The sequence below is a fragment of the Talpa occidentalis genome, unplaced genomic scaffold, assembly GCF_014898055.3.
Source record: "Talpa occidentalis isolate TD23 unplaced genomic scaffold, MPIMG_talOcc4v2.1 talOcc4.12, whole genome shotgun sequence".
Taxonomy (NCBI): Eukaryota; Metazoa; Chordata; class Mammalia; order Eulipotyphla; family Talpidae; genus Talpa; species Talpa occidentalis.
This window is the reverse complement of record NW_023601212.1, coordinates 38,827,738-38,840,767: the sequence shown is the minus strand read 5'-3', so window position 1 is coordinate 38,840,767 and position 13,030 is coordinate 38,827,738. Positions and strand designations below refer to the sequence as shown.

Here is a 13,030-nt window from a genome sequence, read left to right as displayed (position 1 = left end):
GTTCCCCCTCTCCTACCTCCTTGTCCAGTCAGTGTGACCTTGGGCAACTACTACACCTCATCAGGCTCTCTCTACAGTGACCCTAGCATGAGGACCCTTCTCCCAGGCTTGTGACAAGAGACATGGCAATTCAGTGCTCAAATGTGAGCCTTGGTGTGTGGCCTGTACCTCTGCCTGAACAGCCTCACAGTACTTAAGTGGGGGCACCTTTAAAAAGAAGTGAAATATTTGGGGCACAGGAAAAGCTTAAAGGACAGTAAAACAAGGACGAGGCAGCCTAAAACATGAAATAATGATCCAGTGAAGCCCTCTGCCTACCCTTCCATAGAGACACCGCCCTCTGGACTGCTTGTCTCAGAACTGTGTTGCCCCTCCCAAAGACCTTCCCAGTCTCCCCTTCTGCCAGCCACAGCTTGCCTCACCTGCCCATATGCCCAGCTTTACCAATCTGTGTATTGGCACCTCCCTTAGGCTGTGGGTGCCACTAGGGTACTAAGCCTGTCTCCTGCACCTGAGAGTTCCAGCACTGCAGAGGGCCTGGCCCAGCCACCTGTAACTGCCAAAGCAGAGGCCCAGGATGTGGTTGTGCCCAATCCCAGCACCAGGGGGCGGTAGTGAGCTGCAAGAGGGAGTGCGTTACCTGACATTTGTGTAAGGATCAGGATGGCAGAGGGATTTGGAGAACATCCTAAGGCCCTGGATAAACCTTGCCCATATAGGATCCATCCGGGATTATCAATTTCTTAATTCTTTACTGTGAAAACTTTCAAAGATAGACTCCATACTAATTTTACCTTTCACCTCGGACTCCAGTATAACAGCACTGTTACTGATTCTTAAAAATTTCGCTATTTTGTTCACCATGGACTTTTTCCACATTAATTGTGGGTTTTGAAAAATATTACATTAAAATATTTATCTTGGTTACTGAGATTTTTGGTGCTCTCTTTCATACCTCCCTTGCCTCACCCTAGAGCGGGCCCTGGAAGAATAGGATTTAAATAATCAAATGCTATTAAGAGAGACAGAGAATTTCTCTTTGTTTATCCTCCACCTTGCCAGTTGCCTGCCCTCAACTCCAGTAGCCCATTGTCTATTGTTTCTTGTAACTTCATAGTTTCCTTTTGTAAAATCAAGTATATTCTTTCCCTCCCCCAAGTATTGGATTGTCGGAAGTCATGACATATTTCTTCTGTTTTTCAAGCAAAAATGCGTCATGACTTCTGACAGCCCAATATATTATTAGCCCTTCCCTTCCTTTATGCATAAGACATACCACACTCTACAATCTGTAACACATCTTGCTTTTTTCACTGAATGTGGCTATAGATTCTTATCAGTTCATTAGTACTTCCTCATTCTCTGCATAGAAAGCCACAGAAGAATCAGCATTTATTCACCAACCCTTTTTGATTAACACTTGGAGTTTCGCCAACCTCTACTTTGACAAGCAATGCTGCAGAAACACCCCAACCTCTACCCTGTAAGCCCCTGTTAACCTCTTGCTAACATCCAGAGCTTAGGGATATGGCAACGGAGCAGACTTTGCTGAGAATGGAGCCACGAAGAAGATGCTCCCTGCAGGATGTATGAGCTAGAGAAGCACAATCACTGCCTGAACTGTGGCCAAGCAGGGAGGGAGTGGGCTAACAAATACTTGTCCTTTGTTCATCCCCAACTTCCAGTCTTCCTTGTTTGCAGAACCTATCAGAAGCCAGGGACTTGAGAGCTGGGTAATGCAATTCACTTTCTTCAATGCTCCAGAAATACACTTGTGTACCCTTTGCCACAAGTACAGGCATCCACATGTAGGATAAATTCCCTGAAGTGGAATTGCTGGGTGTTTGCTGCAAATAATTCACTCAAAAGGGTTTATTTTATTTTTTTATATTATTTTTTAAGGATTTATTTTTTATTTATACAATAGCTGGGGTGCAGGCCAGAGGCGCGAGAGGGTAAGAAGATTCACCGGAGACAGAGTGAAGAGCAGAACAGGCAGACAGACCGAAAGCACTGCTGAGGGGAGCAGCAGGCGCGACAGGAGAGATCTGCCACGCCATGTGGGAATCTCCCTGGCCGTCCAGGAATTGAACCCTCACTGCAGAGGCTGTGGACAGCTTCACAGCACTGGCTCAACCCGCTGAGCCAATGGGGAGGCCCCAAAAGGATTTAACTAGACAAACTGTGAGCATGATTGGAGAACCAACAAAATGCATTCATTTTCTTGACTGCTGTAACCAATTATCACAAACGTAGTAACTTCTACACTGATGTATTTTCGTACAGCCGTGCAGGTCAGAAGTATGACACAGATCTCACCAGGCTAAAATCAAGGCATTGTTAGGGTTGCAATCCTGCTGGAAGCTCTGGGCAGTTTCCATTTCCTTGCCTTTTCTACCTTCTATAGGTGGCTCAAGACCCCTTCCTCCACCTTCAAGATGGCAAAGATGAGTGGTTGTATAATATCATTTCGACCTCTTTCTGCCTCCCCTCCCCGCTTATAAGTCCTCTGTGATTAACTTAAACACACCAGGATAACTTCCCTAACATAGTCAGTTGATTAGCATCCTCAGTTCCCTCTGCCACTTAGTTTTCCCCTTGGTCATGTGGCAAAATATAGTCATAAGTTCCAGGGCTTAAGACATGGGCATCTTGGCAGGGAGGTGTTATTCAGTAAGGCACCCCAGAACTAGTAGCCATGGGAAGCTGTTAACATCCAGAGCTTAGGGACATGGCAACGGAGCAGACTTTGCTGAGAATGGAGCCATGGAGAAGTTGCTCCCTGCAGGATGTATGAGCTAGAGAAACAGCCACTGCCTGAACTGTGGCCAGGCAGGGAGGGAGTGGGCTAACAAATACTTCTCCTTTGTTCATCTCCTACTTCCGGTCTTCCTCGTTTGCAGAACCTATCAGAAGCCAGGGACTTGAGAGCCGGGTAATGCAATTCACTTTCTTCATGGGCACAGGAGGAAGCTTCATCTACAGCTGCTCACAGGCAACAAATATTTGAGGCCTTTGCTGGGAACCTGGAATGGTGCTAGGTGTTAGGGACAGAACCTCAAACAAGAGATACCAACACCCAATAGCCTTATCTGCTCAGCCCCTTACTTCCTCCCTGGCACTTAACATCTTCCAACATACGCTCAAAACCACTTATTAGTATTTATCTGGTTTTTCAACTACTGGTTTCATCTGTATAACATAATGACTTAATATTTGCATGGATTGTCAAATGAACACAATAATTCCAGTTACCTTCTGTCACTATAATTAACTTAGTGATCCTCTTCACCCATTAAAACCAACCCCCCCCCCCCCCCCCCCCGCCCAGGGCCTCCCCGGTGGTGCAGCAGTTGAGCACTGGGTTGCGAAGCTGCCTGCAGCCTCTGCGGCGCCGGTTCGATCCCCGGCTGCTCCCCGGCCACTGGAGGAGGGTCCCGCATGGCGCGCAGACCTCTCCTGCCGCCCGCTGCTCCCCTCAGCAGTGTACTTCGGTCCTTCTGCCTGCTCTGCTCCCCGCTCTGGCTCTGGTGAATTCTCTCACCCTCCCACGCTTCTGACTGTACCCAGTGCTTGTATAAATAAATAAATAAATAAATAAATAAATAAATCTTTAAAAAAAAAAAAAGGGAGAGTAAAGTGTCAATGCTTAATTCATATCTCAAAAAAAAAAAAAGAGCTATGAAGAAAAAAAAAATTTTAAAACCAACCCCCCTGTATTTTTCTCTTAATTGTGATAAAATGTACATAACATGAAATTGACCATTTTTAGGTGTTTGATTCAGTGGCATGAAGTATAAGACATCCTGTACCCATTAAAACATGTAACTTCTCATTCATAAAATATTTGTAATTTTGTGACCAGTTTATTTCATTCAGAATAATGTTTTCAAGGTTCATCCATAATGGAGCACATGTCAGAATTTCATTTCTTTTCAAAGCTGAATAATAATTCTGTTGTGTGGATAGGCCATATTTGGTTTATCCATTCATTCACTCAATGACCACTTGAGTGGTTTCTATCTCTTGGTTATTGTGAATAATACTGCTGTGAACGCAAATGTACAAATATCTCTGAGTTCTGCTTTCCTGTGTATGTATACCCACAAGTGGAGTTGTTGGGTCCTATGGTTGCTCTACAGTTAACTTCAAGGAACCATCCAACCCTTAGTATGCTTTGAATTTAGTCATAAGCCCAAAAAGTAGAGTGGAGCGTGGTCCTCAAAACTCTTTTGTGCCTTTTCAATTAGGAACCATATAAATGAGTTACTTATTTGAAAAGAAATCGTTAAAAAAGTGTGAACAAAAAAAGTAAAATGGGGGGGAGGCATTAAAAAGAACAAATTGGTGGGATAAGGTTGATTCTTGGTGACACTGAAACCAGAAAGTCCATCCATGGGAGAAGGGACAAGTAAATTGTAACCTATGTTTACAAGGCTCCACGATGGAGCAGCAAACATCCACATGGATGAAATTCATGAACACAAATATAGACAGAGCAAGCAAGTTACAGGGACCAGCACACCAACAGAAATTACACTAAGTTCAGCAACAGCTTCCCTCCCTGGCCTTTTGCCTTGGCTGTTCCCCCTGCCTGGCCCACCCTATCCCTGACTTGCATGGGACCCTACATTAGCTCCCTCTCACCAGAAAGGCAGTCCCAGGTGACCAGATCACAAATGCATTTTATCTCCCTGTTTTGCTTTTTCCATATCGTGTCATCATCGGCCACACTATACATTCACTTGAATAAGTGAAACATTCTTTTTGTTGGCTGTCTTCCCGTCTAAAATGTCCACATAACAAAGGTAGAGTGTTTGATCCACTCTCTCTTGTGTCCGAGTATCAAGATGTATAGTGGCTATGTGAAAACCATCTTTCTTATCATTTAGGGAATGGGAATGAATTGCCTCCACTTCCAGACAGGCATTCCCTCCGGGGAGGGAATGACCAGCATGGAATGAGAGGCAGCAGAATTCCTCCAAGGTGTTCACGCCATTTTGTCCTCTACCTGAGTGGATGGCATACTGATGATTTTTGTTAATTATATCTCAAAAATATATATATATGTATATATACATAGCTTCATGTATATTGGGTATTTATTTAGATTATGAAAGGATCACAATTCTAGTTAAAATTTGTCACCCAGGGCCTCCCCAGTGGCGCAGCGGTTGAGCGCTGGGTTGCGAAGCTGCCCGCAGCCTCTGCAGCTCCAGTTCGATCCCCGGCTGCTCCCCGGCCGGCCACCGGAGGAGGGTCCCGCCTGGCGCGCAGACCTCTCCTGCCGCCCGCTGCTCCCCTCAGCAGTGTACTTCGGTCCTTCTGCCTGCTCTGCTCCCCGCTCTGGCTCTGGTGAATTCTCTCACCCTCCCGTGCTTCTGACTGTACCCAGTGCTTGTATAAATAAATAAACAAATAAATCTTTAAAAAAAATGTATTTTAAAAAAAATTGTCACACATACATAGTTACAAAATTTTATTTCTTGTGATGAGAACTTTTAAGATCTACTCTCTTAGCAACTGTCAACTCTACAAAACAGTATCATTCACTGTGCAGCTCATCCTCAGGACTTGTTTTATTTTTAGGACTTATTTGTTGTAAAACTGGAAGTTGGTATTTTTTGAACCCTTTCACTTATTTTGCCCACCCTTGGTTTAAAAAAAATTGTGGGGGTCCTCCCTGAAAGTCTCCGCCACACTGTAGCATGTGCCCAAACTCCCTGGTTTTGACTGAAATAATGTCTCACCTTAGGACTATACTGCAGTGTGTTCATTCCTTCCTCTGTTGATGGGCAGTTGGGTTGTTTCCACCTTTTGTCTAGGTGATATTTTTATTTATGTCCTGGTCTTTTGGAATAACTGAAATATTTCATAAGGCAAATTTCACATAGCAGCTCTATATGGAGAGGAGAGGTCACTGAGATTGCACATATCTTTCAATGAGAATGAAATAGTATTCACACTGCATGTGACTCTGTTCTAAACTTCTTACTCATTTTAACTCATTGGATGCTCCTGACATACCCAGTAATCCCATTTTACAGAAGACGAAACTGAGACATGGTGAGGTTAAAGGACAGCCCCAAATCCCACAACAGTTGAGTTGGGATATGAACCTAGACCTTCCGGCTCCAGCCATTATGTGTGTAACTCCTGTTGTTCCACTCTCAAGAAGCACCGAATGCCCTGCCTGAGACTGCTCATGGGAGTTTTCTAGAAGCCATGTGTTCACACACATGCCCAATGAGGGTCCTACTTCCTTGGACAAATTCCCAACTGACCTCATAGTTCTTTTGGAGAGGGGGCTGACTGTTCCCTGGACTTTCCCCTTCAAAACGATACAAAAGGAATTTGTTTTTAATGCTCTGGTCTTGGCTGTTCCCTGGTTTGGTGGGTGCACTGAGGAGGCCTCTCCTTGCAAACTTCATGGAATCTGGAAAATCCCCCATTTCTACTTCTTCCTGAAAATCCACTGGAGCAAGGTGAGCAGCAGGCCCAGTTTGCCCAAGACTATCCCAATTTTAACTCAGAAACTTCCCTGGGCCTCCCTGATGGTGCAGCGGTTGAGCGCTGGGCTGCAAAGCTGCCCGCCGCCTCTGCAGCGCCGGTTTGCTCCCTGGCCAGCCGCCTGGCGAGGGTCCCACATGGCTCGCAGACCTCTCCTGCCGCCCGCTGCTCCCCTCAGCAGTGTACTTTGTCACTCTGCCTGTTTTGCTCTCCGCTCTGGCTCTGGTGAATTCTCTCACCCTCCCGCGCTTCTGACTGTACCCAGTGCTTGTATAAATAAATTAAAAAAATAAATCTTAAAAAAAAAAAGTTTAAAAAAAAAAAAGAAAGAAACTTCCCTGTCTGGAAATTCCCCTCAGTCCTGGGTAAATCCCAAAAGGTGGTGGGGTGACCTGGAACCTCCTTGCTATGATGAAGAATTCAGTAAGGAGGCCTCTTGGCCCTGGGGGCAGCTCACAAACCTTCCTAACAGCCCCAAATCCTCTTTTTTCCTTTAGCCGTCAAGTGTGGGATGCTGGTCCCACTTTAAAAGAGCCTGATTATTCCAAGCACCCAGTCCCTGGGCTGAGTATTCAGACTGGGAAAATGTGAGCTGCTATAAATTATTATTGTAGCTGGGCTTATTACCATAGTTGGCTATTATTACTCATCTGCTCTGATACTTCCTCTGGTCCCCCTGGAACAGTACACACCAGACTCCAAGCCCGTCCCAACCGTTGTGGTTCAGTCTCTGGGCCCAGTGGAGATTGCCCCACATTACCCAGCCTGAATGTTGAAGAATCTGGCACCTTCAGCTTCCTGCTGCCACACTCCTGGTGGCAGAGAGGAAGCTGAGGTCAGAAGGCCACAGCCAGCCCTTCCACAGCAGGCAGGACGGCAGCCAGGACAGCAGCCAGGCCTAAACAACTCCCCAGGTCGTTCTTTCTACCAGCTTTTTTGTACCTACTGGGTGCCAGTCACACAACTCCAGACATTGACGACACAGGGGACAAACAGACCGCTCCTTCATGGAGCGGACATTCTAGAATGGCAGTCTGGCAATACAATCAATGCTCAAAGAAACTTCTAGTAAGGGCCTCCCTGGTGGCGCAGCGGTTGAGCCCTGGGTTGCGAAGCTGCCCGCGGCCTCTGCGACGCCGGTTCGATCCCCGGCTGCTCCCCGGCCACCGGAGGAGGGTCCCACATGGTGCGCAGTCCTCTCCTGTTGCCCGCTGCTCCCCTCAGCAGTGTACTTCGGTCCTTCTGCCTGCTCTGCTCCCTGCTGTAGCTCTGGTGAATTCTCTCACCTCCCGTGCTTCTGACTGTACCCAGTGCATGTATAAACAAAACGAACAAACAAATAAATAAATAAAATAAAACATGCCTCTAAAAAAAAAAAATCCTTTAAAAAAAAAAAAAAGAAAGAAACTTCTAATAAAATGTCAATTTGTTTTAAAATCCACAATGAAAAATACAGCAGGTGGGGCCTCCCTGGTGGCGCAAGGGGTTAAGCACCACACTATGAAGCAGTCCAAAGCCTCTGCAGCACGAGTTTGATCCCCAGCCAGCCAGAGAGAAACCCACATGGCGAAGCAGACCTCTCCTGACTCACCCGCTGCTCCTCTCAGCAGTGTGTTTCAGTCAGTCTGCCTGTTCTGTTCCCCACGCTGTCTCTGGTGAATCCTCTCACCCCCCACATCTCTGGCCTGTACCCTAGCTTTTATATGCATAAATAAATAAATCTTTTTAAAAATATAGCAGGTGAAGGAGACAGATGGGTTTACTGGTCCAGAATTGAGGAGGCCCAGTGGCAAGTTATTTCATGCATAGTAAGGAGAAACTTTCTCTACTCACAAGGCTTCTGACACTCAGTGTGTGAGTTTTCCACATCAAGCAATTCTCTAATTTTCTGTGGATAGCAGCTCAGTGTTCTACAGTTTAATTTTTTTTAAATTGAAGTAATATTGCATTACGTCATTATATTAGTTTCCGGTGTGCCTCATAGAAAATCAGCATGTGGACATATATATATTCAGGGCACCACCAAAAGTCCAATATGATCCTTTACCACACAATTGTCACAGTTATGTTCTGACACTAGTTCCTCCCAGTTAGCACAGATCTCACAGGTTAAGGACTCAGTCCAACAAAGACTGCTCCCCACTTCAGACACCAATCACAATTCCCAGGCTGTCCCCTGAACTTCTGACTGATCTGCTATAAATCAGTGTTTCTCACAACCCCCTTCTCCAGTTCACTAATCTGCTATAAAGACAAAACTTAGAGAAATAGTTACTTTTACCAGTTTATCGTAAAGGATATGATAAAGGAAACAGAAGAAAGTCAGATACAGAAATATGTAGAGAGAAGTACCTGTGGAGTTTGGAGTCTACCAACTTGAAAATTCTCTGAATCCTGTTGTTCTGGAGGCTCCATCATGCTGGCACAATTGAATAAATCATTGGCTGTTGGTAATTGGACTCAATCTCCAATTCCTCTCCCCTCCCCTCTTCAGATGTCAAGGGCTGTGGTGAAAGTTCCAACCCTCCAATCAGCGTTGATTTCCCTGGCAACCAGGCACTGGGGAAATTCCAGGGACAAAGGTTCTCTGAGTCAGGAACCAGTGATTAAACCCAAAGAGAACAAAACATTCTCCCACCACCCCTTTCACTCAGGAAGTTCCAAGGGTTCTAGTAACCATATCAGGAATCTGGGGTGAAGACAAAATGTATTTCTCTTTTTTTAAAAAATAGTATTTTTTATTGAGGTATGTTGAGGTATGTTGGTATACACAGGTTCTCACCTGTGCACTCAATTGCAAGACCACTCAGGCTCAGAGTTCAAGTACAACAGGGTTTATTTACAAAGGAAAGAGAAAGAGTTGGGAGAGAAGTTGAGAGAAAGGAGAGAGTTAGAGGCAGGGCCAGAGGCAGTAGCAATGGTTTGAAGGTCAGGAAGATCTTGAAGTTCTCAACAGAGGTGTGGCCACAGCAGTCAGCAGTTGGACCAGACAACACCAAAGGCAACAGCACCAGGAGCTGGGGCGGATGTGTCAGAGGCAGAGACCAGTGTTATAGTTCTCAGAGATGCTGGGTATAAAGCCAATAGCAACCAGATCTTTTAAGGACACCTAACACAGGGCCAACGGTGTCATTCAGCAAGCGATGTCAGAGGCAGTCAGAGGTCAGGTCTGTGAAGGTGTGGTGCCAGAGAACAGGGTTCCGTGTTACAGCTCAATGGTCTTCTGGGTGAATCTGACTACCTCTCCAACTGCTTCTTCAAGCTCCATAAACACACCCCTACACCAAGCTCATTAGGCTGTGGCTTAAATAACCTCCTGGGTGCCTGCCTTTCAAACCTGATTGGTCCTTTTAGTTGATTGGCACCCATGGGAGTGCCAATCAGGTTGGAAGGTTTTTTTCAATCCTATATTTGCATAACTGCCCAAAACGGGGTGGATGGGAAACTGTACCATATTTTACATAACTGCCAAGGGGGGTGGGCAGGGCTCCAATCCCAGCTGTTTGATTGGTGCTGGTTAAACTCCAATCATATTCGTCCATTCTCAAGTCCATTTCCAATATCCTGGAGCCTGATATAAAAGGTAAAAGTCTAACCCCTGCCCAGACCAGAACTGCACTGAGGTCAGGGCCAAGTTCCTGGGCTGGAGGGCTCCGAGGAGCTCAGTGGGGCCAGAAGCAAACTGCACCCCTGAGGGGGCACTGATTCAAGGGCCCTCCTTCAAAGCCAGTCAATAAGGAACCAGTGAGGTAATCTGCCTGATAGGTCCTAAAGAAAAGTCACCTTGCCGTAACCAGTTTTTGCCTATTTAACTTCCTGCTTTCTGGTTTCTTCTCCAACTCCAAGCTCCTTTCTGTCTGCTAGGCAGGGTGTATGACCAGATACGTGAATCCTTGTGTAAAGTCAATAAGATCTTTTAAGTGTACTTAGTTGAACTTTTTTTTTTTTTTTAACACATTACACAAAGGTATTTATGGGTTCAAAGTTCTCAAGCTCATCTGTGTCTGCCTTGTTCCAAACCTCAGGGATCTAGTCAGCGCCTTCACATTACTATAAGAGACCCTTAGGATTTTGTGTTGAAATGCTTGACAATTCTGACCCATACACTCAGGCTTTAGGCTAGATCACCTTGATTCATAAAGATTTCTGTTCAGGCTACCATACAACAAAAAAACCTGAGCTCAAATGTTCTCTAGAACATTTCTTGTGAAACAGGTCATACCCCGGGGGACTGGGGATGACCTGGTTGGTGGTGTGCTTAAGAATGCAGAACACACAGAGAAAACTAAAATAAAGAGTTTGTTTGCATAGGGAGTGAGAAAAAAGGGAGAGCTAAGAGAAAAGGAGAAGAAATTTATTGGCTGGGTATGTTACCCACAGATAGCATCAGCCAGCAAAGACCAGGGTGCAGTTGGAAGTCAGCCAGAAAAGAGACAGAGCACGCCTGTGTTTCTGTTTTAGGTCAAAGTGGCTGCTCAGCTCTGCCCCTGGCTCCCAGCAGCCTCCTTTCAAAGGCAGGGATCTCAGTCTGAGAAACTCCACCTTGGCTATGAGAGTCACCCACTGGCTTGGAGGTGGCTCCTCACCATTCCTCTAACACTTGCAACAACAATGGAAACCACTTCAAGGTCATAGACAGGAGAATGGACAGTCAAGTTTTGAGCTATCGATCTATACAGTTGGAAGATGATACTAGAGAGAAAAAGCATGTTCTAGAGCTACTTTCATCAAACTGGATGAAGTTCAAAAATTTGGCATGACCTCTCCTGCCGCCCGCTGCTCCCCTCAGCAGTGTACTTCGGTCCTTCTGCCTGCTCTGCTCCCCGCTCTGGCTCTGGTGACTTCTCTCACCCTCCCGCGCTTCTGACTGTACCCAGTGCTTGTATAAATAAGTAAACAAATCTTTAAAAAAAAAATTTGTCATGAGCAAACAATCAAGCAGTGGCAGGTCATGTATAGTGTCATATATATATATATATATATTTTAAAGTTTTTTTTTTTAACATTTATTTATTTATTTATTTATTTATTTATTTATTTATTTATTTATTCAAGCACTGGGTACAGTCAGAAGCACGGGAGGGTGAGAGAATTCACCAGAGCCAGAGCGGGGAGCAGAGCAGGCAGAAGGACCGAAGTACACTGCTGAGGGGAGCAGCGGGCGGCAGGAGAGGTCTGCGCGCCATGTGGGACCCTCCTCTGGTGGCCGGGGAGCAGCCGGGGATCGAACCGGCGCTGCAGAGGCTGCGGGCAGCTTCGCAACCCAGCGCTCAACCGCTGCGCCACCGGGGCGGCCCAGTGTCATATATTTTTATAAAGTTGAAATGTACACAAAACAGCAATTTAGTATTTGAAGATTATGAACATTAATATTCAGAACCCTATTTAAATGATGTTGGGAGGCTTGAAACAGTGCTTACACATGCCTCAATGAACAAATTACAGGGCCCAACATACCCTGCATCTCCTACTGTTTTCTCCTCCAGTGGAAACAGGGGGTGGTTCCTCAGAGGTTACATAGGGGGTTGTGAGACAAGAATTGGGGGGAAGTGTACATGTCTCTCTCCATGAATGCGATCGGTCTTCTCCTCTTTTATTTCTGAAAAATACCATTTGTTGTCAAAATAATTAATTGCTTGTGTTTGAGGTGATTCAGAGCTAAGTAAAGTGTGGGAAGAACAATACAAAAATTTGAAGAAGTCTACTCCAGGCAGAGGGAATAGTCTGGTATGTTAGGACTATCAAGGAGGCCTTTATGGCTGAAGCAGTGAGTGAGGGGGGACTGGGAGGAGGCAAGAAGGATATGACAGGGCAGGTCATACAGGGCCTGTGGCCACAGAGAAGAATTGGACTTTCTTCTGAGTGAGATGGGATCTAAGGAGGGTTTGAGCAGAGGAGGGACAAGACCTGATCAGGTGTTCACGGGCACCCTCTGGGCCATGCAGGAATGAGAAACTGGGGTAGGGGGGCAAAACAAGAACCTAGAACCAGGACAGAAGCAGCTGTGTCACTCAGGCTGGTGACGATGGGGACTGCAATAGGAAGGGTGAGAATCTGGCAGATTTTGCTGATAAAAGAGAGGTGTGTGAGAGAAATTGGGAGTCAAGGGAGCCCTAAGATCTCTCTCCCTGAGCTAACCAATATTTCTTTATTCTCTTGAGTTCTTCCATAAGTGGGTTGAGCAGGCTCAAGGAAATATAATACATTCTTTTTATTCCTTTCCTTTATTATGAAATATATCGACACCATGGTGATTTTTCCATACTGGTACAGAGCCTTATATTTAAATGCCCCCCACCCCGCCCCGCCGCATACTATTCCCTTGTTAGGACGAGTCATGTTGATTCCCATCCCCAGTTTCCTCAGTCATTACCCACCAGATGCCAGGTTAAATCTCCATCTTCAACCTCATAGTCGATCTCCATAGCTGCACTGAGGAATAGTCAGTGTTTCCCCATAGTTTCTCAGTGAGGAGAAGCTGCTTGCATATGGCCGTAGCAGTTATGGCTTTGCCACGGAG

At 45.7% G+C, this 13,030-nt stretch overlaps 1 long non-coding RNA gene across 1 annotated transcript; it reads right to left on the bottom strand.

Annotated features, from left to right (window-relative positions):
* Positions 1-2,117: 2,117 nt before the first annotated feature.
* LOC119240945 (uncharacterized) lies at positions 2,118-9,040 on the bottom strand. Its single transcript, XR_008551101.1, has 3 exons — positions 8,863-9,040; positions 5,751-5,899; positions 2,118-3,026 (listed from the first exon to the last, which is right to left on the bottom strand). It is a non-coding gene; the product is annotated as an uncharacterized LOC119240945 (long non-coding RNA).
* Between the last annotated feature and the right edge of the window lie 3,990 nt (positions 9,041-13,030).